This window comes from Cornus florida, unplaced genomic scaffold (genome assembly GCF_030987335.1).
Source record: "Cornus florida cultivar Cherokee Brave unplaced genomic scaffold, ASM3098733v1 CherokeeBrave_3.0.0_Hap2_Chr02, whole genome shotgun sequence".
NCBI lineage: Eukaryota > Viridiplantae > Streptophyta > Magnoliopsida > Cornales > Cornaceae > Cornus > Cornus florida.
Genome location: NW_026775572.1, coordinates 71,017,601 through 71,042,420, shown reverse-complemented (window position 1 = coordinate 71,042,420; position 24,820 = coordinate 71,017,601). Strand labels below are relative to the sequence as shown.

Genomic DNA, 24,820 nt, shown 5'->3' with positions numbered 1-24,820 from the left:
AGATTTTGTTAAAACAATAGATCTAGAAATTGTTGGAGATAACCAGACCTTCTCAAGCACACTGATGTCAAACAAAATACAGACTTTGAGGCGTGTATTCACTTTCCTTAAAGTGTTATTTGTCCCCACCCAAATTGAGTTTACTAACAGGTTTTGTAGCAAAACACTTCCAGAATACAACAAAGCCGGAATCTTCCGTTAGCAATACAGAAGAATTCCCTTAAACACTTTGTCGAAACTGTTGTAAGAATGATTGAATATAGAATAGGAGAGAATATAGTAAGGATCATATTTTTTTTTTGTATATCAAATCTAAATTAGCCACCCCTATTTATAAAGTACGTAGGGGTGTATACAACAGACATGACTCTTGGTGCAGAGGTTGTGACTTTTAGTTCCAATACAAAAGTCATGTCTCTTTGTAGAAATCCAATAGGCATGTCTCTTCGTAGAAATCCAATAGGCATGATTGTTGGTAAAAACCCAAGAGATATGACTGTTGGTACATTCACTTTGTTGAATATAAGAGAATAACATAGATATATGTTGAATATGTTATGTATTTTCAAGTATGTATAAATCATATACAAGGAGAGGTATAAATAGGTGAGAGATCACCAACGGCTATACAATAATCTTGGCAACAATCTATACAACGGCTATAATATAATCTAACTATGGTAACAGTCTATACAACGGCTATAATCTAATTATGTTAACATCCCCCCTTAAACTCAAGGTGGTAGAGCAAAAACCAACTTGAGTTTGGAAATTAATTCCCGAAATCTGCCTGGCGGATGAGCTTTGGTAAAAATGTCAGCGGTCTGATCAGCGGAAGTTACAGAATGAAGACGTAAAGTACCCCGAGCAACATGTTGATGCACAATATGATAATCAATTTCAATATGTTTGGTGCGTTCATGGAAGACATCATTATGAGCAATGTAAATAGCACTCCGATTATCACAATAGAGAACTGTGCCAGTGGAGTGAGAAATACCCATATCTGTTAATAGCCATCGAAGCCAAATAAGTTCTTGTATGGAATTAGCAAGGGCACGATATTCGGCCTCTGTATTGGACCTGGAGACAACATATTGCTTTTTGCTGTGCCAAGAAATGAAAGAGTTCCCAAGGAAGAAGCAGTAGCCAGTAGTGGAACGTCGGTCAATCAGATCACCTGCCCAATCAACATCAGAGTAGGCACGTAACTCAAGTAAAGAGTGAGAAGAAAAGTGAAGGCCCTAAAACATAGTCCCTTTAGTGTATCGAAGGATGCGTAGTACAGCAGTATAGTGGGTAGATCGAGGTACAGATAAGAACTGGCTGACAAGATGCACGGCATAAGTAATGTCAGGTCGAGTAACAGTAAAATATACCAAACTGCCAACCAACTGTCGATACAATGTAGCATCACTGAGGAATGTACCATCTAGTGGAGTGAGCTTGACATTGGTTTCAATGGGAGTGGGAGTTGTCTTGCAATCTATGAGTCCAGCATGAGCAAGAATATCAGAACAACACTTGGCTTGGAAAAGATAATAACCATCTGAATCAGAGAGAATCTCTAGGCCTAAGAAATAACTGAGGCACCCAAAATCCTTTTTTTTTTTTCCTAAATGAAGGAGTATATTCAAATAATCAATAAAGTACAATGAATCAAGCAAGGGCATACCCTCACTAATAAAAACATCCTAGCCTAGGATCAATACATAAAACAAAAAGCAATCAAAGCGAATTACAAATGTCTTGAAGAGTAACCCCCAACACATCCAACACTTCCCAAAGAATACACTTAGCTAAATCCTTAGCCTCTTTGATACTCTTGTCATGTAATCTATTATTCCTCTCCCACCATATAAAATATAGTGTAGCTGTAAAACAAACTTGTATTATTTTCTTGACATCCTTTCTCTGAAATTGATCAAATTGTAGTAACAAATCTGCCAAAGCAAAAACTCTATGAAGGTTCCATGAGCAAACATGTGAAAGAAAACTCCAAACCTTCCAAACATATTCACACCCACAGACCAAATGATCCACATTTTCAACTTCATTATAGCAAAGATAACATCTAGATGCTAATGCAAACCCTCTCTTTTGCAAAAAATCATGTGAAATAACTGCCCGATGCATAATCAATACAGCATGAACTGACCATCTCGGCCGTCCACCATTCCAACACAAAGTAGCCCAAGTCACCTCTTGGTTTTTCACTCTAGCAGCTTCCCAAGCTTTTTGAAACCCAAAAGGAGGAGTATGCCATTGCAATTGATCCTCGTCTGTAATCATCACCAGATTCTTGAATGCTTGCATCAAATCTTGCGTTGTGTTGCCTAATATTCCTTCATCCCAGTGGCCATCAGTGATAATAGCACTCATACAAATATTCTTATCTCTACTCAGACATCCCAGCGTTCTACGATTGAATATCTCACTCAAAAACTTCCCTTCACACCATGGATCCAGGAATACCTTTGTCTTCTGCCCATTGCCAATCTGAAATCTGCAATTACTCTTTATAAAATCTCGGACAGCAACAATACTTCTCCAAACAGCTGAAGAAGATCCTTTAACAACCATATTCCAGTATGAAGCCTTCTTCAAATAGCAATTCCTAAACCATGCAACCCAAATTCTGTCCTTAGACAGTAAGAAATCCCAAGCCAGACACATTTTAGCAGCAATATCTATATCTGTAATTCTTCTCAAACCCAGCCCTCCTTCCTCTTTAGGAGCAGTAATCTTCTTCCATCTTACACCATGAATCTTTTTTTTATTTTCCACATGTCCCCAAATGAAATTACGCATTCTCCTCTCAATAAAATTAGACACAGCAGCTGGCCCAAGATCCTTTATATCAAAGTGATGACTAAGGAAATTTTTTAGTGCAGAGATACGTGCAAGATCATTTCCAGTGATTATCATGTCATCAACATAAAGTAAAAGAAGAGTAATTCCAGAGTTAGTCTTACGGATAAAAAGACTAGAATCATATGAGCTTGAAGTAAAACCAAAATCTCTAATAGTGGAACTAAATTTTGCAAACCAAGCCCTTGAAGCTTGTTTAAGACCATATAGAGCGCGACGGAGTTTACAAACTTTCTGCGGAGAATGATCATATCCTGGAGGAGGTTTCATATATACTTCTTCAATGAGATCACTATTGAGAAAGGCATTTTTCACATCCATTTGAAACAATGTCCACTTGTGGGCTGCTGCAACAGCCAGTAGGCTACGAACAGAAGTAAGGCGAGCAACAGGGGCAAATGTTTCCTCATAGTCAATGCCATATTCTTAGTTAAAACCCTTTGCAACTAGACGAGCTTTGTATCGTTCTACTGAACCATCATAACGAGTTTTTATTTTGTAAACCCATTTACAGCCAACAACAGTTTTATCAAAAGGAAGAGCAACCATGTCCCATGTATGAGCTTGTGCGAGAGCCTGTAATTCTTTTGCCATAGCTTGCTGCCAAAGTGGGCTAGAACTAGCCGTATGGTATGATTGAGGTTCATGATGAGACATGATAGTGGAGAAACACTGAAAATCACATAAATGACTAGGAGGTTTTCTCACCCGATCGGATTGTCGGGAAGGTTTAGTAGTGGTGATGATATCTGACGGAGAAGAGCCAATGGTAGGATCATCAGAAGATATAGATTCATCAGGTAAGGCCATTTTTGGGAGCTCAAATGAAGACATTGGATCTGGAGTAATGCTTGGGATCTCAGATGAACCAAATTCATTAGGTAAGGCCATTTGTGGGAGCTTGGATGGTGACGGGGTGTCTGAAGTAGTGTTTGGATTCTCAGATGATGATATTAAATTTGTGTCATCCGGGAAGAGTGCAACTGAAGAATCAGTAAAGAAAAAGGAGTAAAAGATGAAGATAGATGGAATTTAGATAGAGAAGAGAACATTTTATGTTCCCAAAAGATGACATGACGAGAGATACGAAGACGTTTGGAAATGGGATCCCAACATCTATATCCTTTGTGTTTAATTCCAAAACCTAGAAAGCAGCATAATCGATCGCGAGGTTCTAATTTGGTACGTTCATGAGGCTGAAGTAAGACAAAACAAGCACATCCAAAAACCTTGAAAAGATTATAAGCCGGAATTATGCCATATAAACGTTTATAGGGAGATTGATTACCAATAATAGGCATTGGAACACGGTTGATTGTGTATACAGCAGTAAGAGCTGCTTCCCCCCAAAAACGCTCAAGACAAGAACTAGATATTAGCAGAGAATGTATAGTGTCTAAGATATGCCGATGTTTACGTTCAGCTCGCCCATTTTATTGAGATGTGCCAGGACAAGAGGAATGAGAGATTGTGCCATGTTGTCGAAGAAATTTTAGAAAATTTGTTTCATTGTACTCCATAGCATTATTAACACGGAAGATTTTAATGGATCGTGAAAATTGGGTTTTGACCATATTTGCAAAATCATAGTAAAGTTGGGGTAGTTCAGAGTGATTTTTCATAAGATATAGCAAGGTAAATTGTGACTAATCATTGATAAAGATAACAAAGTATTGGGATCCCCTATTATATTGTGAGGAGAAGGTCTCCATATATCAGAGTGGACTAGATCAAAAGGAGCATATGAAATAGACGTGCTTTTATTGAAAGGTAAAGCAGGTTGTTTAGTAAGTTCACAAGGTAAATAAGTTACATCATCATTTTTAACTGGACCTAATTGACCAGTTGACACTAAGAAGCGTAAATGCCCAATAGACACATGACCTAATCGGGAATGCCAGAGGCTAAGTGAAGGAGTAAAGGTTGCTGAAGCAACAGTGGAAATTGTAGAGAGCCGATGAGAATGAATGTGGAGATGGATGGGCTTAAATAGCGTCCCACTTTACATCCTGTCCCAAAGGTTTACCCCGTCTGTAGATCCTGTACATGACAACTGGAAGAAGAAAATATGACATTAAGTCCAAGTTCACATATCTAACCAACAGAGATAAGATTAATTGTGAGTTTTGGTATATAAAAGGCATTTGAGAGTGAGACATTGGGGGTAGAAATTTGAGCAATGTGATTGACATATAAGTGAGATCCATCAGCTGTATGAATTGTAGGTGTATTGGTGGTAGGATGATGGAAAGAAAACATTGTAGAATCAAAGGTCATGTGATTACAACAGCCAGAATAAAAAAACCAAGAATTACCTGAGGTAACAGACAGAGCAGTGGAAGGAGGAGTACCATTATTAGAGAAAATCTGCTTAAGGAGAGCTTCGATATCATTGGTGGACATTGTTGTGACTGTAGGAACTGGAGGACAGGACCCCTCAGTAGTGACAACAGTGATGGATGAAGATGGATGACTGTGGCTGGATAAAGAACCTCTGAAAGAATTGGTGCGAGATTGCCAGTTCTTAGGACAATCATTATGGTAGTGACCTGGGCCTTCCTTGTGACAAAACTTGCATATTCTGGTGGGACAAGTTAATAAAGCATGATTAGTTTTGTGACAGTAGTTACACTCCTTTGGAGAGGAGAAAGATGAAGTCGGTTTTTTTCTGGGATAATGAGTAGCAAGGACTGCATCTGGAGCCTAAGGTTGAAATGTACTTAAACGAGTTTCCTCTAAAAGAAGCTTAGTTATAGCATCTTCTAAGGTAGGCAAAGGGTGTCGATGAAGAAGAGAGGCTCAAACTGGTTCAAATAAGGGTTGAAGAGCCATGAGAAATATGATGACACGTTGCTGATCTCGATAATTAGTAAACTTTGTAGCATCAGAAGCACACGACCAAGTAGGTTCAGAAAGAGATAGTTGATCCCAAATAGCATGTATTTCAGAGACAAAATTACTGATAGATTGACCAGGCTTTTGAGTTTTACTGTGAAGATTGGTCAGAAGTTGATATTGATGAGCGAGATCAGTAGTGGTGTAACGGTTCTTCAAAAAATCCCAGATGGATGTTGCAGAATTATATCGGCCAAATTTGATACTGATGGATGAGAAACCAAGTAATAATTTGATGATTTTTGCTATCCCATTCTTCAAGATGATCACCATATTTTTTTGTTGTTTCTGTTTCGAGTCACACGGGTTCGAAGACATCATCTGTAATAATGCGCCATAGTTTCTTACCATTAAGAAAACTGGACATAGCTTGGGACCATAGGATATAATTTGAACAACCTTGTAAAATAGTCCCAATAGGATTGAAATTGTCGGATCTGTCCATAACTGAAATATGAGAGGTGAGATATATCTTTATAGAGACAAATTTAGTGGGCTCAAACTTGTCTAAGCCCAAAATCTTATTGTTACCCCAATTTTTTTTTTTTTTTTTGGTTAAAGTACTTTTACCCCAAAATTGTGTACAATAAGAGAGATGAGATTGGAGAGAGCACCGACAAATATATATTTAATCACAGTTGGTAGCGTGTGATTGAAGATGGTGGTGAGGATTCCCAGCGGCGGCAACAGAGATAACTTGGGGCAGATAGCGCGGTGATCTCGGCTGGTGGTGGAACAACAGTGATCTTGGCTGGTGGTGGCAGCTGGTTCGGTCGTGGCTGACTCGTCTGGTGGTGGCGTCTGGTTCGGGCTGAACAGCGGTGACCTCGGTTGGTAGTGGTGGCGGTTGGTTCAGCAGTGACCTTGGCTGGTGGTGGCAATGGTAGAGAGCTGCGGCATCGAGGATGGCGGGACGTCGTTGACTGTTAGCAGTTGTAGAGAGAGAGAGGAGGAGTAAGCTTGATAGTTGAGAGACAGCGAGCCAGCGGCTGAAGCTTGCAAACGGCAAACCCAACTGGAACAGCGGGTGATAGAAACTGAAAGACGAAGAAGCTTGCAAACGGCGAACCCAACTGGAACAGCGGGTGATGGAAACTAAAAGACAAAGAAGCTTGCAAACGGCGAACCCAACTGGAACAGCGGGTGATGCAAACTAAAAAGATATGAGTTTTGATTTTTGGAATAATATGAAATTTTCAAATAACAATTTTAGGAATAATATAGAGGAAAAAATAATAAAAATAATAATGGTGCAGATTGTGATGAAGAACATATAAGTCATACAATGGTGAGAAGGCGACAGTTAACAGATTGTTCAGTACAGGCCATCAATCGATGGCTTTGATACCATGTTGAATATAAGAGAATAACATAGATATATGTTGAATATGTTCTGCATTTTGAAGTATGTATAAATCATGTATAAGGAGAGGTATAAATAGGTGAGAGATCACTAACGGCTATACGATAATCTTGGCAACAATCTATACAACGGCTATAATATAATCTAACTATGGTAACAATCTATACAATGGCTATAATCTAATTATGTTAACACACTTAAGTACCTTTATCTCACTCCATATATTCATCTGTATATATATATATATATATATATATATTACAATATATTCAACTATCCCCCACTATATTGTAATATATAACTACTAGTCAAAATTACAGTAATATCACCATGTATACAAGAAGGTATCTCTCAATTTAAACCTTCAATTTGTGTAAGTACTTCAAAGTTTTAACGAAGAACAATGGTGGTCGTGGCTTAAACCAAGTCTCCTTAATGTTAAAACCGAAAATACCACACACATGCATGATCATATCCAGTTTCTATGAGATGTTCATACTTTCGTTAGCACTATTATGCCCTGTGCTCATCTGATTTCATGAACATTTACAAGAGTAAACCATAATAACCCTTGCTAGAAGTGGCACCACTTCTTATATTCATATAGGAGAAGTTCCAATATATGTCCCTGCTACTATAGACACTTTAAAATTTTGAACTTCTTTAAAAGTATATAAGTCATCCTCAAAACGTAGCAGTCTGTAATGAACATCCTGGAAGGGGTAGTTTATATATATATATATATATATATATATTTCCAGTGCTTATATAACCATATATAAGTAACTTGTTATTACCCATTAAACTTTGGACTAGTGGTATTCTAGTACAAAGTCGGGTTACCATTACTGGTGATTTTTAAGAAAGGGTTTCAGCGCCATACCACTAGACGTAATTTTTACCAAATCTCTCAAGAGTCCCTTAGTAAGAGGATCTGCTAAGTTTTTACTTGACTTAACATATATTATGTTAATAACTCCATCAGTTATTAATTGTCTAACATACCCATGTCTCAAACTGATATGTCTAGACTTTCCATTATATATTTTATTATATACTCTAGACATAGTTGCCTTACTATCGCAGTACAAAGAAATAGATGGCATCAGTTGTGGCCATAACTCTATATCTAACAACAAATTTCTCAACCATTCTACTTCCCTACCGGCTGCCGCTAATGCAATAAACTCAGATTCCATTATTGAATGTGTTATGCACGTCTATTTCTTCGATGCCCTCCTCCACCAATTGTAAATATTCATCTAGACATGGACGTGGACTTATTATCACTCGCACTAGAAATCCAACTAGCATCTGAGTATCCTTCTAGTCCTGTTGGAAAATCATAATAAAATAGTCCTTGGTCCACTGTTCCCTTAAGATATCCAAGGATTCTAATAATTGCTTTCTAATGAACTATACTAGGATTACTTGTGTACCTAGAAAGTTTACACACAGCAAATGCTATATCTGGCCTTGTAGAATGCATAGCATACATCATACTACCTATAACACTAGCATACTCAAGTTGTGCAATTGCTCTGCCATAATTTTCAAGCATTTTAATACTTGAATCATAAGGGGTACTAGCTTCTTTAATTCCCAAATAGTTATATTTAAAAAGCATCTTTTCCATATAATGATATTGACACATTGCATACCCCTTTTCAAGTTTCTTTACTTTAATTCCTAAGATAGTATTTACTTCATTAAGATCTTTCATTTTAAAGCATGAAGTTGAATACTTCTTAGTCTCAAAAACACCTCTCATATTTGTTCCAAAAATTAGCAAGTCATCAACATAAAGACAAATAATAACACCATAATCATTTGTCAATTTAGAATAAATGCATTTATCAGCATTATTATGCTTAAAATCAAATGATAGTACCACATAATCAAATTTCTCATGCCATTGCTTTGGTGCTTGTTTTAAACCATATAATGACTTTACTAATTTGTAAACTTTCCTTTTGTTTTCAGGTAGGACAAAACCTTCTAGTTGTTCCATATATACTTCTTCCTTGAGATCACCATTTAAAAATGTAGTTTTTACATCCATTTGATGCACATGTAAATGACAAATAGAAGCCAACGCCATAAGAACTCTAATAAAGGCAATTCTAGCCACGGGTGCATAAGTATCGAAATAATCAATACCTTTCTTCTGTTTAAAACCCTTGGCTACTAATTTGGCTTTAAAGGTTTGAATAGATCCATCGGTTTTATACTTTCTCTTAAATACCCATTTACAACTCACTGATTTTGATCCTTGTGGTAATTCAACCAAAATCCAAGTTTAGTTTAACAACAATAAATTAATTTCATCATTTACAGCCTCTTTCCAAAAAGCTACATCTCTTAAAGCCATTGCTTCAGAAAATGTTTTAAGATCATCTTCTATATTTAATATAATAGGTATTTTATTAAGAACTTTATTTCTGTCTCCTTCTACTAGAAATATTATAGCTTGAGATGAAATAAAATTAGGATCTAAAGCCTTTTCTTTTCTAATTCCTTGACTTTTCTTACGTACAGTCATTTCATCATTTATTTTCCTTTTGTCTCTAAGAGATATATTAGATTCCAAATCATTAGATTTTCTTTGAATAGGTTCAAACAAAAAATCATGCAAAATTTATTTTCTATAAATTCAACATCTCTAGATTCAACAATGACATTAGAATTTAAGTCTAATAGTCTGTAGGATTTAGAATTTTCAGCACAACCTACAGAAACACTTTTTATTCCTCTTGGACGTAATTTAGTTTTCCTTGGATCAAGAATTCTATAAAAGGCTAAACACCCCCACACTCTAAGATATTATAAGTTTGATTTTCTTCCTTTCCAAATCTCATAAGGTGAAATATGTGTTTTTCTAGATGGAATTCTATTCATAAATTTATAGGTAATTTAACATTCAACAACATAGAATTAACTATATTAACAATTGTCCTATTTTTTCTTTTAGCCAAACCATTCTGTTGTGGAGTTTAACATGCACTTTTTTAATGTATTATTCCATTGTTTTTCACAATAAGCAGAAAAATCATTAGAAAAATATTCACTACCCCTATCATTATGGAGAATTTTTATTTTATTTTCTTTTGATTTTCAATCTTAGCCTTATAACGTTTAAACATGTCAAAAACTTGATCTTTACTAGCCATTAGATATACATAAGTAAATCTAAAACAATCGTCAATAAAAGTTATAAAATATCTTTTTCCTCCTCTAGTTAATTTTTCATTTAATTCACAAATTTCAGAATGAATTATTTCTAATAGTTGTGAATTTCGATTGGCTTTAGGAAAAGGTTTCTTAGTCATTTTTTATTCAATGCAAATTTCACGTTTATCATTGCAATCATTACTAAAAGAAATAAACCATGCTTTGACATATACTTTAAAGATGTAAAATTTAAATGTGCTAAATATGCATGCCAAATAGAAAAAGAACAAACAATATAAGTAGAATGACTTATTTTATTAATTCTTAGTTTAATCATTCCATCACAAGCAGAACCCTTCCTAACAAAAATTCCGTTCTTAGATATAATTAACTTATCAGCCTCTAACACAGCTTTAATGCCACTCTTACACAATAAATTTGCAGATACAAGATTCTTTCTAATTTTTGGGACATGAAGAACATTTTGCAATGTCAACTTCTTTTTTGAAGTAAATTGAATTTCAACATTTCCTTTTCCCAAAACTTTGGTAGAGTTGTGATTTCCCATCAGAACTACTTGATCATCTACAGATTCATAAGTTTTGTACTGTGATTTATCATTACAAACATGGATACTAGCCCTAGAATCAAGCCACAAATCTGAAGACTTAGTTGTTGTTGCCATGTTCAACTTAATTATCATGCCAATTTGCATTGCAGACACCATAGCAACAAGATCTGAAATCTTCTCTTCCATTACATTAGCATCGTTTGAATTGTTGGCATTCTCTTTCTTTTCGTACTTTTTATACCTGCAATCACGAATAAAATGTCCTTTCTTTCCATAATGGAAACATGGTCAGAAGGAATTTTATTCATATAAGGATGATTCCTTCTGAAAGTCCCTTTATTTGTCAACTAGAGGCTTTTCTGATATTTATTTGATTTGCCTCCATCCACATAATTCACTTTGGAAGAATCTTCAACATAATATTTCTTATCACGAATTCGAGTTTCCTCTTCAATTCGTAAATGCTTCTATATTTCTTCTAAAGTAAATTCATTTGTCTTATGCAGAAGTTTCTTTTTATAATCATTCTAACTAGGAGGCAACTTTGAAATGATAGTCCCCACTTGGAAGGATTCTGGAAGTACAATTTTCACTTCTCGAAGCTTTGTGACAAGAACTTGTAATTCATGAACTTGATCTAAAACTGACAGATTATCAACCATCGAAGATTCAAAATACTTAAATATTAAAAATTTATCCATACCTAGTTTCTCAGTTTCCCGAGGAGACTTCATAGGAGTATAAAGATCATAAAGTTTGTTTGAAAGTGTGTTCAGAATGTAACTTCTACAAATTCATCTTCATCTCATTTCTTCCTAGCTTCAATTATTTTTTCTGTATCTTTATCTGTTGACTCTGGGAATGGTTGGAGATTTGGATCCAGAACATATGAGATTTTAAGAATAGTGAGTAGGAATATTAATTTATCCTTCTAATGGGTAAAGTTAGATCCATCAAATCGATCTAACTTCACAAAGTCTTGATTCATAACCTTGAACGTAGTATTTTCTGATATAGTCTCCATCCAAATAACACTTTAAGATTGTTAAAACAATTGATCCAGAAATTGTTGGAGATAACCAGACCTTCTTAAGCACACTGATGTCAAACAAAATACAGACTTTGAGGCGTGTATTAACTTTCCTTAAAATGTTATTTGCCCTGACTCAAATTGAGTTTACTAACGGGTTTTGTAACAAAACACTTCCAGGATACAACAAAGCCGGAATCTGCCGTTAGCAATATGGAAGAATTCTTTTAAACACTCTGTTGAAACTGTTGTAAGAATGATTGAATATAAAGTAGGAGAGAATATAGTAATGATTATATATATATATATATATATATATATATATATATATATATATTTGTATATCAAATTTGAATTAGCCATCCCTATTTATAAAATATGTAGGGGTGTATACAACAGACATGACTCTTGGTGCAAAGGTTGTAACTTTTAGTTCCAATACATAAGTCATGTCTCTTCGTAGAAATCCAATAGCCATGTCTCTTCATAGAAATCCAATAGGCATGACTATTGGTAAAAACCCAAGAGACGTGACTTTTGGTACATTCACTTAACTACCGCGTATATCTGCATCTTCTTTTGCCCCTTTCCAGGGCGTGATGTTTTGTCGCAGTAGAAAAACCCTACCACAGAAAACCTACCCTTTTACCTTGTAAAACTAGCATAAGGACTTCTCCGTAATTTATTTGAAAAGGAAATCAGAATTGTACAAAAACTAGAAGTTTCCTTTTTAATCTTGCTGTGAGATATATTTTTGTAAATTGCCATATTTTGGTAACCAAACAAGTCCTAGTCGAGTTGTAATTTCAGTTACCATATCTGACTTGACATCGAATGCGGAATTCAGAGGTTGAACAGAAGAGGAAAGTACTGTTGATCATCGAAAAGGAAAGAATAACACATTACGACATCGTTTCTTACTTAAGACACAATTACCTATATGGTATATGTTCAGAGTTACCAAAATACAGAAAATCCAAGTTTCAGTTGGATTTTGTCTAGTGGGAACCGGTAGGGGAATCTTTGAATCGGTAGCCAACTTTGGTTTATAAAAGATTTGTTCACTGCCAACTTTAAACCGATTGCACATTTAGGAACCAGTAGTTAAAGTACGTCCGAAAGGCTTCTGACCTTTTTGAACCGGTAGCAAATTTGGGAACCGGTAGTAGAAGTCCATCTTTAACCTGTAACAAATTTGGGAAACGGTAGCAAGAGTCTTGACAGCATTAGAACTTTCAGTTTCATGTTCTAATTGTTTCCTTTTTTATTTTAATCTCCTTCCAAGTCCTATGCACGAAATTTCCTTTATTTTATGAAGGAATAGGACTTTGTAAACCTCTATATAAACCATGTCATACACATTGGTTTTTTTTGGGAAGAATGGCTTTTGTTATACAGATTCATTATTTTTAAAAGCCTTAGGAAGTAAATCCCTCTCAGAAAATCAAAGTTGATTTTTCTGTTGTCTTCCTAGAGCATACACATATTCACCTAGTTTGGTTAAATTTGTGGTGTTCAAATCCTGATCGTGATCATACAGTCGTATCAACATCGATCAGATGAAGTAGATCTTTTTCTACATCATTCAAACGATTGAAGAATAGAAGTAAGTGCAGTCACACTTTGAAAAGGTTGGAGCATTCGTAGAGTGCTGTCTGATCTACCTGATACTCTTCTACAAATATAAAGTGTAAGCCTGGGGTCAAGTGTAATACCCCTAATTTTAAAAAGGACAACCCTGGAATTTAATTTAATTGTTTATGTGCATTTTTAATAAATTAATTGTTTAATTGCTTGTATTACTTGAATTAATTGATTAAATTATTTTTATTGTTATTTATTTTATTTGAATTATGGTAATTGTTTAATTAATTAAGTAAGCTAATTGGTTTAATTAATTAAAGGCGTAAATTGGAGTTAGGGTTTTAAAAGTCGCATATGTGTAGTCGACTTAAGGTTGGTGTCGTGTTAGAATTTAGGTTTGTGGTGTGAAGCCTATATATATGTTATTATACGTCTGTATAAGGGTTACAAACAAACCCTATTCACGTATTGAGGCTGAGAGAAAACAAAGAGAAACAGAGAGAGCTAAAGAGAAGAAGGCTAAGGTTTTGGGCTTAAGCTAAGACTAAATCAAGGAGGGGAGTTTGGTGTATGTTACTGGATTGAACTAGGAGCAGCAGAGGTCGTGTAACACAACCAACGTTGCCGGAGTTGATAGAGATGACAGTTAGAGATTTTAAACCAAAGTCTTGAAGGCAAGTTTTTATTCTTGCTCTTTCCCTTTAATTCATGTTCTATGCATGCCTAGCTAGACTCCAGGAGTTTAATTAATGCTAAAACAATATAATTATGCATGCTTAATCAAAGTAACACAGAGGGTAGCAGAGTTATACATACCTGTTCGTGTTTTCTTTAGTTTTGTGATCTTTATGCATGAACTGTTGTTTAAATTGAATATTTGCATGTTAAAACACTTAAAATAATTTAGTATGGACGTATGGGACGTAGGTTGAAGCTTAGAGGCCTTAACAATGGAGTTCTGGGGCTTACAGGGGCTGAACGGACGAAGAAGACGGCTTCAGTATCAACTTAGCCGACTCAGTTGGGAACTGAGCCGACTAAGTTAGCAACTTAGCCTGCTCAGTTGGCAATTGAGCCGACTAATTTTGGCCGCGACCTGGATTTTAGTTTTAATTGCCCAGAATTGTGTTGGAACCTATTTTGATTAATCTAAATGGGTTAAATGGACTTTGGAGGGTTTTAAAAAGCATAATACACTTCTTATATTAAAGGTATTAGGCAATATGGATTTATAAATAATTTTTATAAATTATTTAAGGGATAGTTTGTTGTTTAATTGTTTAACAGTTGTGTTAAATTGTTCTAATGATGTATATTATTGTTTTAGACCTTTAAGATTATAGGTAAACAATGATTCATAAATGTATTAAGTTATGGACAGTGTACAGTTAGGGGAGGATCCTGCATGTTGAGCTTTGCAAATGCTAATCAGTTTACACTTTAGAACTTGGAGGATTAGTTTTATATGAATTAATTTTAATTAATCATATTTGGATAGGATTATAAGTAACATGGATTACCTGAATTTAACCATGCTTATGTTCGATCAAATTAATATTCACTTTGCTATTCAACTGCATCAGTTTATGGATATTTTGAAGGATGTGAACGCTAAAACTTGTTTAGCTGTTTACATTATTGGAACAGGATTTTTAGGCTCTCTAATGACTGCCTAGTATTGATATACATGTGTTAATTTATATTGATGCATGTTTTGAAGGATGGTTGATGGATGTATATAATAGTGTCATTTATTTAACTATGCTATTTGGTAGATTGTATGTACCGGTATGGGACGGTGACATACTAGGTATGGACTAGTTCAAACACTGTATTCTACCTAACTTGGATTGAGTTATGGACTAACCATAAAGGTTAAGTACATCTCATATTTGAGTTATATCAATTGTGAATTGAATGACCTACTATGGTTTCAAGATGGATTCGTTATACATATATCAGTCCACTACACAGATGTATGGTATTTTGTATTAGGAGGAGTACAGACTTTATATATATATTATATATGTGCCAGGGAATGAGCCTGAGATTCAGGACCATGGTTAAGGCGCGTATATTGCCTAGGATGGATAACTGGACATAGGTGTTGTTCCCTGGTAGGTCTAGGTACTCATGCCCACCTTAGGGTGCGTATTCGCATGTTGCCTTCTATTCAGGCTGGGACAGACCTATTGGACTAGCGAGCGTCCTATAGTGTGTACTGTATATACATATATGGACTACTCTAGATATTGTTAAGTCTATCTAGGATGTATCTGCGTATCGGATTCCTATTTGGATTGTAGTAGAATAGGACTTGCATGTGGGCTTGACCCACTCTTTTATTTTTTTAGGTGTTCGTTAGTTCCAGGGTTAGAGCTTGGACGTGTAGAGTAGATACAGACACTCATTCCTCCAACTACGTAGGAATACTCTCTATGTTTAGCTTTAGATTTTACTTCAGTTGTTTTAGTTTCAGTTTGGGATTTTAATAAGGGGTCCACTGGATGGATTCCCGAGTTGTATGGATTGGAGGTTTTGGGAAGTTGGATTTTATTATTATGATTTAAGGATTTTATTATTTAGTATTCGTTCAGCGTTATTATTTATTTCTTTAATTCATTATTTTGTATTCCGTGTTCATTTTAACATATTAATTGTTTGGTATTGCATCAGGTTCGGGCTTGGGCCTGATCAACCCGTATCTCGGATCCGAGGGGTATCACAGTTGGTGTCAGAGCACTCCAGGTTCAAGTGTCTCTAGGATGTTTCGTATTAAGACTTTCGCGTAGCGTTCTCTCTTGTATAGAGCTTTAAGATTAGGATTCATTGCATTCCTTTACGGTCCGTTTACAATCATACTAATGTCTGTCTGTCTATGTTAACAGTATGGTTAACGCGGGAAGAGGATAGAACATAAACAGTTGACAGAGGAGACTGGCACGTAGGCAGCAAGAACGTCTACTGCGTCGGTAAATGAGGGAAGAGTAACAAGTGCCTAGGTTTCAAAGAAAGATAGTCAGTTGCAGATAGAGCATAAGGAAGTTCAGCATACTCAGAAGTCTCAGCATCAGGCCTACAATCAGGGTAGGAAACTAGAGTTTTCTCCTCAGTTAGTTTACACCATTGTTCAAGCTATAGCAGAGGGCATAACAACTGCACTTCAGAATCAGCTACACATTCAGTAGACACTAGAAACATTACCAGTGGTGCAGAATGTGTTTAAAGGACATTGTTATGCCTATGGAGATTATGGGCATACAATCAGACAATGTATCGGGTTCGCCCAGAGACAGCCGAATGGGGTACCATAGTCAGGATGGGATCACTTATGGCTAACCAGCAGAGGAGGCCATTTGGTATTTTTAGAGGTACTTGCTATACTTGTGAAGAGTACGGTCACACTTCTAGGTAGTGTCCTAGACGAGGAGATACCGGGCCGTCCAAGCAGGAGGGTACCGAATCACAAGGAGGATGGTTCTTTTAGGAGTAATTTTAATTACTAGTAGTGGAGGAGGTATTAGTAGGAATGTAGTACGGATTTAATCACATACATTAGGATTATGTTAAAAAAAAAAAAAAAAATACCTTACGGTTATTTGTTTGACGATTTTGGTTTGGAAAAGTTCTTGATAAAGTGAACTCACGATTTTGGTTATTTTATTTTGTTTCGTGATGGCTTGTGTGTGAGTTATACACATATGGTTTTATTAAGTTGTATTAGAATGTGTAAGTTGGGATAATAAATGTCTATCACAGTGGAGTGATTGGTTTTGCTCAGGCAAATAGATAATTACTTGTGGTACATTATGTTTAGACAGGACGATTACCAAGGAGTTTATAAAAGAGCTTGTGTAAGTCAAGATGGTCGGTTTGGTTTAGAAGGAGGAATTTCCAGGAGAGAACGATAATCTAAAAATGGGAAGATTGTGGAGCATTTTATTTTTACCTTATGTGTTTTACTCTACGGAATATTCAGAAACATGGGATTTTCATGGATTGGGTGGTGACACACATAAGCAATAGACCTCAGGATATTTTTACACTGTTAGGAAATACTGCCATTTTACTTGGGAGTGATTTGCCTATGACAATAGATATTGGTAGACTCAGATTTCTAACCAATCTAGTGGTCCTAGACATGCACATATTTGATGTAATACTTGGGATGGGTTGGTTATCACTTCTATGCTCAAGTTATTTATTTTGGATAGGTCTATTGTGTTCACTATACCTGGTCAAGATGTTTACGTCGTCACTATGCCACATTTTAACGGGGACAGTAGCACTTATTTGTTTCGTATAGAGGAGGAGAGGATTACTGTATAATTGGATAGTGTACCAATTATACAGGACTTTCTGGATGTCTTTCAGGAGATTCCAGGGTTGCCACCTAATCGTGAGATCGATTTTGTTATAGACTTAGCTCCAGGCACTGCGCCTATTGCTAGGGCACCCTATAGGATGGCACCGATGGAGATGAGAGAGCTGAGGGATCAGATTCAGCAGTTACTCAGCCAGGGTTATTCGTAGGAGTACATCACCTTGGGGAGCACCGGTTCTATTTGTGAAGAAGAAGGATGGTTCGCTTTGCCTGTGTATAGATTACAGGGAGTTGAACAAGGTTACGATTCCTAACAAGTATCCTTTGCCCAGCATTGATGACTTATTTGATCAGTTAAAGGGAGCTACATACTTCTCCAAGATTGATCTGTATTCTGGGTATCATCAGCTGAGGGTTAGGGAGCAGGATATTCCTAAGACAGCGTTTCTCACGAGATATGGTTCTTATAAGTTTCGTGTCATGCCGTTTGGAACGACTAACGCACCAGCAGTGTTCATGGACTTAATAAACAGAGTCTTTCGGGCTTATTTGGATCAGTTTGTCATTGTTTTCATTGATGATATCTTAATCTATTCTCCATCAGAGGACGATCATGCGAGACATCTTCGCATAGTTTTGCAGATGCTTTGTGATCACCAGTTGTGAGCTAAATTTGAGAAGTGTGAATTTTGGCAGCGAGAAGTGAAGTTTCTGGGTCACGTGGTGTCAGAAAAGGGGATAGCAGTGGATCCAGCCAAAGTTTCAGCAGTGGTCGAGTGGGGACAACCTACTTCACCTACCGAGATACGGAGTTTCCTCGGTTTGGCAGGATATTATCAGAGGTTTATCCAGGGGTTCTCTAAGATAGCTAGACCACTCACATACCTAACTAAAAAAGGGTGTACAATTTGTGTGGGATGAGCACTGTCAGTGAGTTTTTGATGAGCTCAAAAGGAAGTTGACTTCTGCACCAATTCTGTCTACTCCACAGAGCGGGATCGAGTATCTTGCTTATACGGATGCTTCGTTGCAGGGTCTTGGATGTGTTTTAATGCATGAGGAGTGACCAATTTCGTATAGATCTCGAAAGCTTAAGCCTTACGAGCTTAATTATCCAACGCATGATTTGGAGTTGGCAGCTGTGGTTTTTGCTTTTACGTATTTAGAGGCATTATCTATTGGGTGAGTCCTTCAGATTGTTCAGCGACCACAAGAGTCTGCAGTATTTGTTCACTCAGCAGGAGCTGAATATGAGACAGCGCAGGTGGTTGGAGTTTGTGAAAGACTATCACTTCTCTATCCAGTATCATCCAGGGAAAGCGAATATGGTGGCAGATGCACTCAGTCGCTGGTCTGTTGGTAGTCTTTCTGCTCTATTCACTACTGAGTGGAAGGCTTTGAAGACTGTGGATGAGTTGTCGGATGCTTTCTTGGCTTACATGGTAGTTACACCTTCTATCATTCACAAGGTTTTGAAGGCACAACTCATGGATCAGCAGTGTATTGACAAAGTTAGGACGTGATGACTGAGACTCATCATTCTGAGTTTTTTGTTCATCCAGGAGGAGACAAGATGTATCAGGATATGAAGTAGCAGTTTTGGTGGGCAGGTATGAAGAGGGACATTGCTCTTTTTGTTTCTCAGTGTAGTACTTATCAGATGGTTAAGATTGATCATCAAAGGCCGCCAGGAGCTCTACAGCCACTACCGATACCGGAGTGGAAATGGGAGAGTATTTCTATGGATTTTGTGGAGGGATTGCCCACTTCTTTCAAGGGTCATAATTCCATTTGGGTCATCGTGGATAGGTTGACCAAATCAGCTCATTTCTTGCCTATTCGCACTGACTTCACTTCAGAGCAGTTGGCGAGGCTTTACTTTTCCGAGATTGTGAAGCTATATGGCATTCCATTGTCTATTATATCGGACAGGGATTCTAGCTTTGTGTCTGGCTTTTGGAAGAGCTTTCAGCAGGCTTTAGGTACGGAGTTACATCTCAGTACTGCTTATCATCCTCAGACTGACGGACAGACTGAGAGAGTGAATCAGATCATGGAAGATATGCTTCGGTCTTCTGTTCTAGGGCCACTAGGAGGATTACTTGTCACTGGTAGAGTTTGCTTATAACAATAGTTTTCAGAAGACTATTGGGATGGCACCATTTGAGGCATTGTACGGTCGACCATGTCGGTCACCTGTTTGTTGGATAGAGGTTAGAGAGAATCAATTCTTGGGTCCTGAGTTCATCAAGGATACCTCTGAAAAGATTGCTCTTATTAGAGATCGTATGCGTACTGCCCAAAGTCGGCAGAAGAGCTATGCTGATCGTCGTACTTGGGTATTGGAGTTTAGGGTTAGAAATCAGGTTCTACTCAAAGTGTTACCTATGAAAGGTGTCATGCACTTTAGGAAGAAAGGAAGTTGTTACCGCGGTTTGTCGGTCCATTCATGATTATGGATCGAGTTGGAGCTGTGGCTTATCAGTTGGCACTTCCGGATAACTCGAATCGCATTCACAACGTGGTCCATGTTTCCATGTTGTGAAAATTTCTACGAGATGAGGATCGGTATCAATATATCGATGTTAGGGGGATTGAGGTGCAGCCGGATGCAACATATTTTGAGCCACCATGTCGTATAGTCAACCGACGGGATCAAATCCTTTGTAACAAGGTTATCCCTTTGGTTCGTGTGCAGTGGAGTCATCACAATGAGGTTGAGTCCACTTGGGAACGGGAGGACATCTTTCGCTCGCAGTTTCCTGAATTATAGGAAGAAGGTAAGAGCAAATTCCAAGAACAGAATTCCTTTTGTTAGGAGGGAAGAATATAATACCCCTAATTTTAAAAAGGACAATCCTGGAATTTAATTTAATTGTTTATGTGCATTTCTAATAAATTAATTATTTAATTGCTTGTATTACTTGAATTAATTGATTAAATTGTTTTTATTGTTATTTGTTTTATTTGAATTATGGTAATTGTTTAATTAATTAAGTAAGCTAATTGGTTTAATTAATTAAAGGCGTAAATTGGAGTTAGGGTTTTAAAAGTCACGTATCTGTAGCCGACTTAGGGTTGGTGTCGTATTAGAATTTAGGTTTATGGTGTGAAACCTATATATATATTATTATACGTCTGTATAAGGGTTACAAATAAACCCTATTCACGTATTGAGGCTGAGAGAAAACAGAGAGAAACAGAGAGAGCTAAAGAGAGGAAGGCTAGGGTTTTGGGCTTAAGCTAAGACTAAATCAAGGGGGGGAGTTTGGTGTATGTTATTGGACTAAACTAGGAGCAGCAGAGGTCGTGTAACACAACCGACATTGCCGGAGTTGATAGAGACGATAGTTAAAGATTTTAAACCAAAGTCTCGAAGGCAAGTTTCTGTTGTTGCTCATTCCCTTTAATTCATGTTCTGTGCATGCCTAGCTAGACTCTAGGAGTTTAATTAATGCTAAAACAAATTAATTATGCATACTTAATCAAGCAGAGTTATACATACCTGTTCGTGGTTTCTTTAGTTTTGTGATCTTTATGCATGAACTGTTGTTTAAATTGAATCTTTGCATGTTAAAACACTTAAAATAATTTAGTATGGACGTATGGGACGTAGGTTGAACCTTAGAGGCCTTAACAATGGAGTTCTGGGGCTTACAGGGGCTGAACGGACGAAGAAGACGGCTTCAGCATTAACTTAGCCGACTCAGTTGGGAACTGAGCCGACTAAGTTAGCAACTTAGCCTGCTCAGTTGGCAATTGAGCCGACTAAGTTCGGCCGCAACCTGGATTTTAGTTTTAATTGCCCAGAATTGTGTTGGAACCTATTTTGATTAATCTAAATGGGTTAAATGGACTTTGGAGGGTTCTAAAAAGCATAATACACTTCTTATATTAAAGGTATTGGGCAATATGGATTTATAAATAATTTTTATAAATTATTTAAGGGATAGTTTGTTGTTTAATTGCTTAACAGTTGTGTTAAATTGTTCTAATGGCGTATATTATTGTTTTAGACCTTTAAGATTATAGGTAAACAATGATTCATAAACGGATTAAGTTATGAACATTGTACAGTTAGGGGAGGATCCTACATGTTGAGCTTTGCAAATGCTAATCAGTTTACACTTTATAACTTGGAGGATTATTTTTATATGAATTAATTTTAATTAATCATATTTGGATAGGATTATAAGTAACATGGATTACCTGAATTTAACCATGTTTGTGTTCGATCAAATTAATATTCACTTTGTTACTCAACTGTATCAGTTTATGGATATTTTGGAGGATGTGAACGCTTAAACTTGTTTAGCTATTTACATTATTGGAACAGGATTTTTAGGCTCTCTAATGACTGCCTAGTATTGATATACATGTGTTAATTTATATTAATACATGTTTTGAAGGATGGTTGATAGATGTATATAATAGTGTCATTTATTTAACTATGCTATCTGGAGGATTGTATGTACCGGTATGGGACGGTGACATACTAGGTATGGACTAGTTCAATCACTATATTCTACCTAACTCGGATTGAGTTATGGACTAACCATAAAGGTTAAGTACTTCTCATATTTGAGTCATATAAATTGTGAATTGAATGACCTACTATGGTTTCAGGAGGGATTTGTTATACATATATCAGTCCACTACACAGATTGATGATATTTTGTATTAGGAGGAGTACGGACTTTATATATATATTATATATGTGCCATGGTATGAGCCTGAGTCTCCGGACCATGATTAGGGCGCGTATATCGCCTAGGATGGATAACTGGACATAGGTGTTGTTCCCTGGTAGGTCTAGGTACTCATGCCCACCTTAGGGTGCGTATTCGCATGTTGTCTTCTATTCAGGCTGAGACTGACCTATTGGACTAGCGAACGTCCTATAGTGTGTACTGTATATACATATATGGGCTACTCTAGATATTGTTGAGTCTATCTAGAATGTATCTGCGTATCGGATTCCTGTTTGGATTGTAGTAGAATAGGACTTGCATGTGGGCTTGACCCACTCTTTTATTTTTTCAGGTGTTCGTTAGTTCCATGGTTAGAGCTTGGATGTGCAGAGCAGATACAGACACTCATTCCTCCGACTACGTAGGAATACTCTCTATGTTTAGCTTTAGATTTTACTTTAGTTGTTTTAGTTTCAGTTTAGGATTTTAATAAGGGGTCCACTGGATGGATTCCCGAGTTATATGGATTGGAGGTTTTGGGAAGTTGCATTTTATTGTTATGATTTAAGGATTTTATTATTTAGTATTCGTTCAGCGTTATTATTTATTTCTTTAATTCATTATTTTGTATTCCGTGTTTGTTTTAACATATTAATTGTTTGGTATTCCCTCGGGCTCGGACTTGGGCCTGATCAACCCGTGTCTCAGATCCGAGGGGTATCACATCAAGGTGCTGTTGGACATGGAGTCACGGAGCCAGAGGATCGTCAGTGGCTGGTGTGGTGTAGAACGATAAGGTGTGAGTGATGAGTGCTAAAAAATGCGCATTTAAGCCCCTTAAGCTTGAGTGTTCTAGGACCTTTATCTATCTTATTTTCCCGTTTTAGACTAATTTCGTGTTATTTCCCTTTTTAGGTCAATAAAGTTAAAACGAGCTAAAAATGGCTTCTTAAGGCCTTTTGGAGTCAAACGAAGTCTTTGTGAGAATTTGGAGCAAAAGGAAGCTCATTTGGAGTAAAAAGATGCTGATGCTGAAAAACTGCCAAATGAGATAGATTGCAGAAAAGTGAGATCGATCAGAGTTGGATCGATCGAACCCAGATCGATCAAAAGTTGGATCGATCGAACAAACTCTGATCTATCGAAGAAAAGTCTGATCGATCGAAAGTATGCTGGCAGTGAGCTGTCAATTCTTGAGCGTGCCGATTTTTACCTACCACATAGTTACGGGATTAGATATTTTTGGGCTATATTTCTGACTTAGTGACTAAGAAAAGGACCTTGTATTTAAAGAGAATTGAACCATTTTGTAAGGAATGAATCAAAAGCTTTTTAATATTTTATTTTTACATTGTAATTTTTTTTTCTCTCTAGAAAAGTTAGAGATTAGGGTTAGAAGAAAAGGGAAGTGGAGGCACATCTCAAAACCCATCTCTAGATCCACATACTCTCTCTCTCTAGAGCTTTAAAGAAGAAGGGAAGAAGAAGAAGATGGAGCCATGTTTGGAGCTTCCTCTTGGGGGTTTCATGACCACATCCACCTCTTTATGATTGGCTACATCTACACTTAGGGCTTGGATGAGCACTAAGTCTTATGTAATCTAAACCCTTGTATTTATATTTTTGGGGATTTATATATATATTGTTGTGATTAGTGGTTAGCCTTGTGATTGTTAATTCAATTCTTCCTTATGATTCTCTATTTTAATTACATGTGGTCTTATGTGTGATTATTTGGGAATTGATCTCTACATTAGATTTTTTATGTTAGTTGCATGTCTATGTGTGATTAATTAAGGATTTAGTGATGGCTATGCATGGGTTTTCATTGAATGGGTTTGTAAACTAATTTGATGGATTATACTTACACTTGATGGGTTGTTCTACAATTTAATTCATGTTTATAGCTAGGTAGACAATCTATGCTTGATTTGATACTCCACACTTATTATTGCAAATTCCATGATTCTCTAGATTAATGTGTGCTTTCATTAGACCCATTTGTTAACTAATTGGTGGATTATGCCTTTATCTTGGTAGGTTGTTTTACACTTAGTTTACTTGTTGGTTAGGTAGACAATTCACTCTTGCATTAGATAATTCACACTTTTGCATGCAAATTGTGTTTATGTTTGTGGCCACATCTTGATTGCAACAAAGTATTCCCCATTAATGGAAAGCAAGTGGTTAATTACATGAGCTTAGTGGTGATTTCAACACCCTAAGACCTCTCTTCATATCTCTTAAATCCCTATCTCTCACTAGTTTACTTTAGTTGCATTTTAATTTCATTCCACCTTAGTGTAATCAAACAATCAAC

General features: G+C 36.6%; 1 pseudogene; it reads right to left on the bottom strand.

The window, feature by feature from the left end:
- Window positions 1-734: 734 nt before the first annotated feature.
- On the bottom strand, window positions 735-3,192 carry LOC132296406 (uncharacterized mitochondrial protein AtMg00810-like; annotated as a pseudogene).
- Between the last annotated feature and the right edge of the window lie 21,628 nt (window positions 3,193-24,820).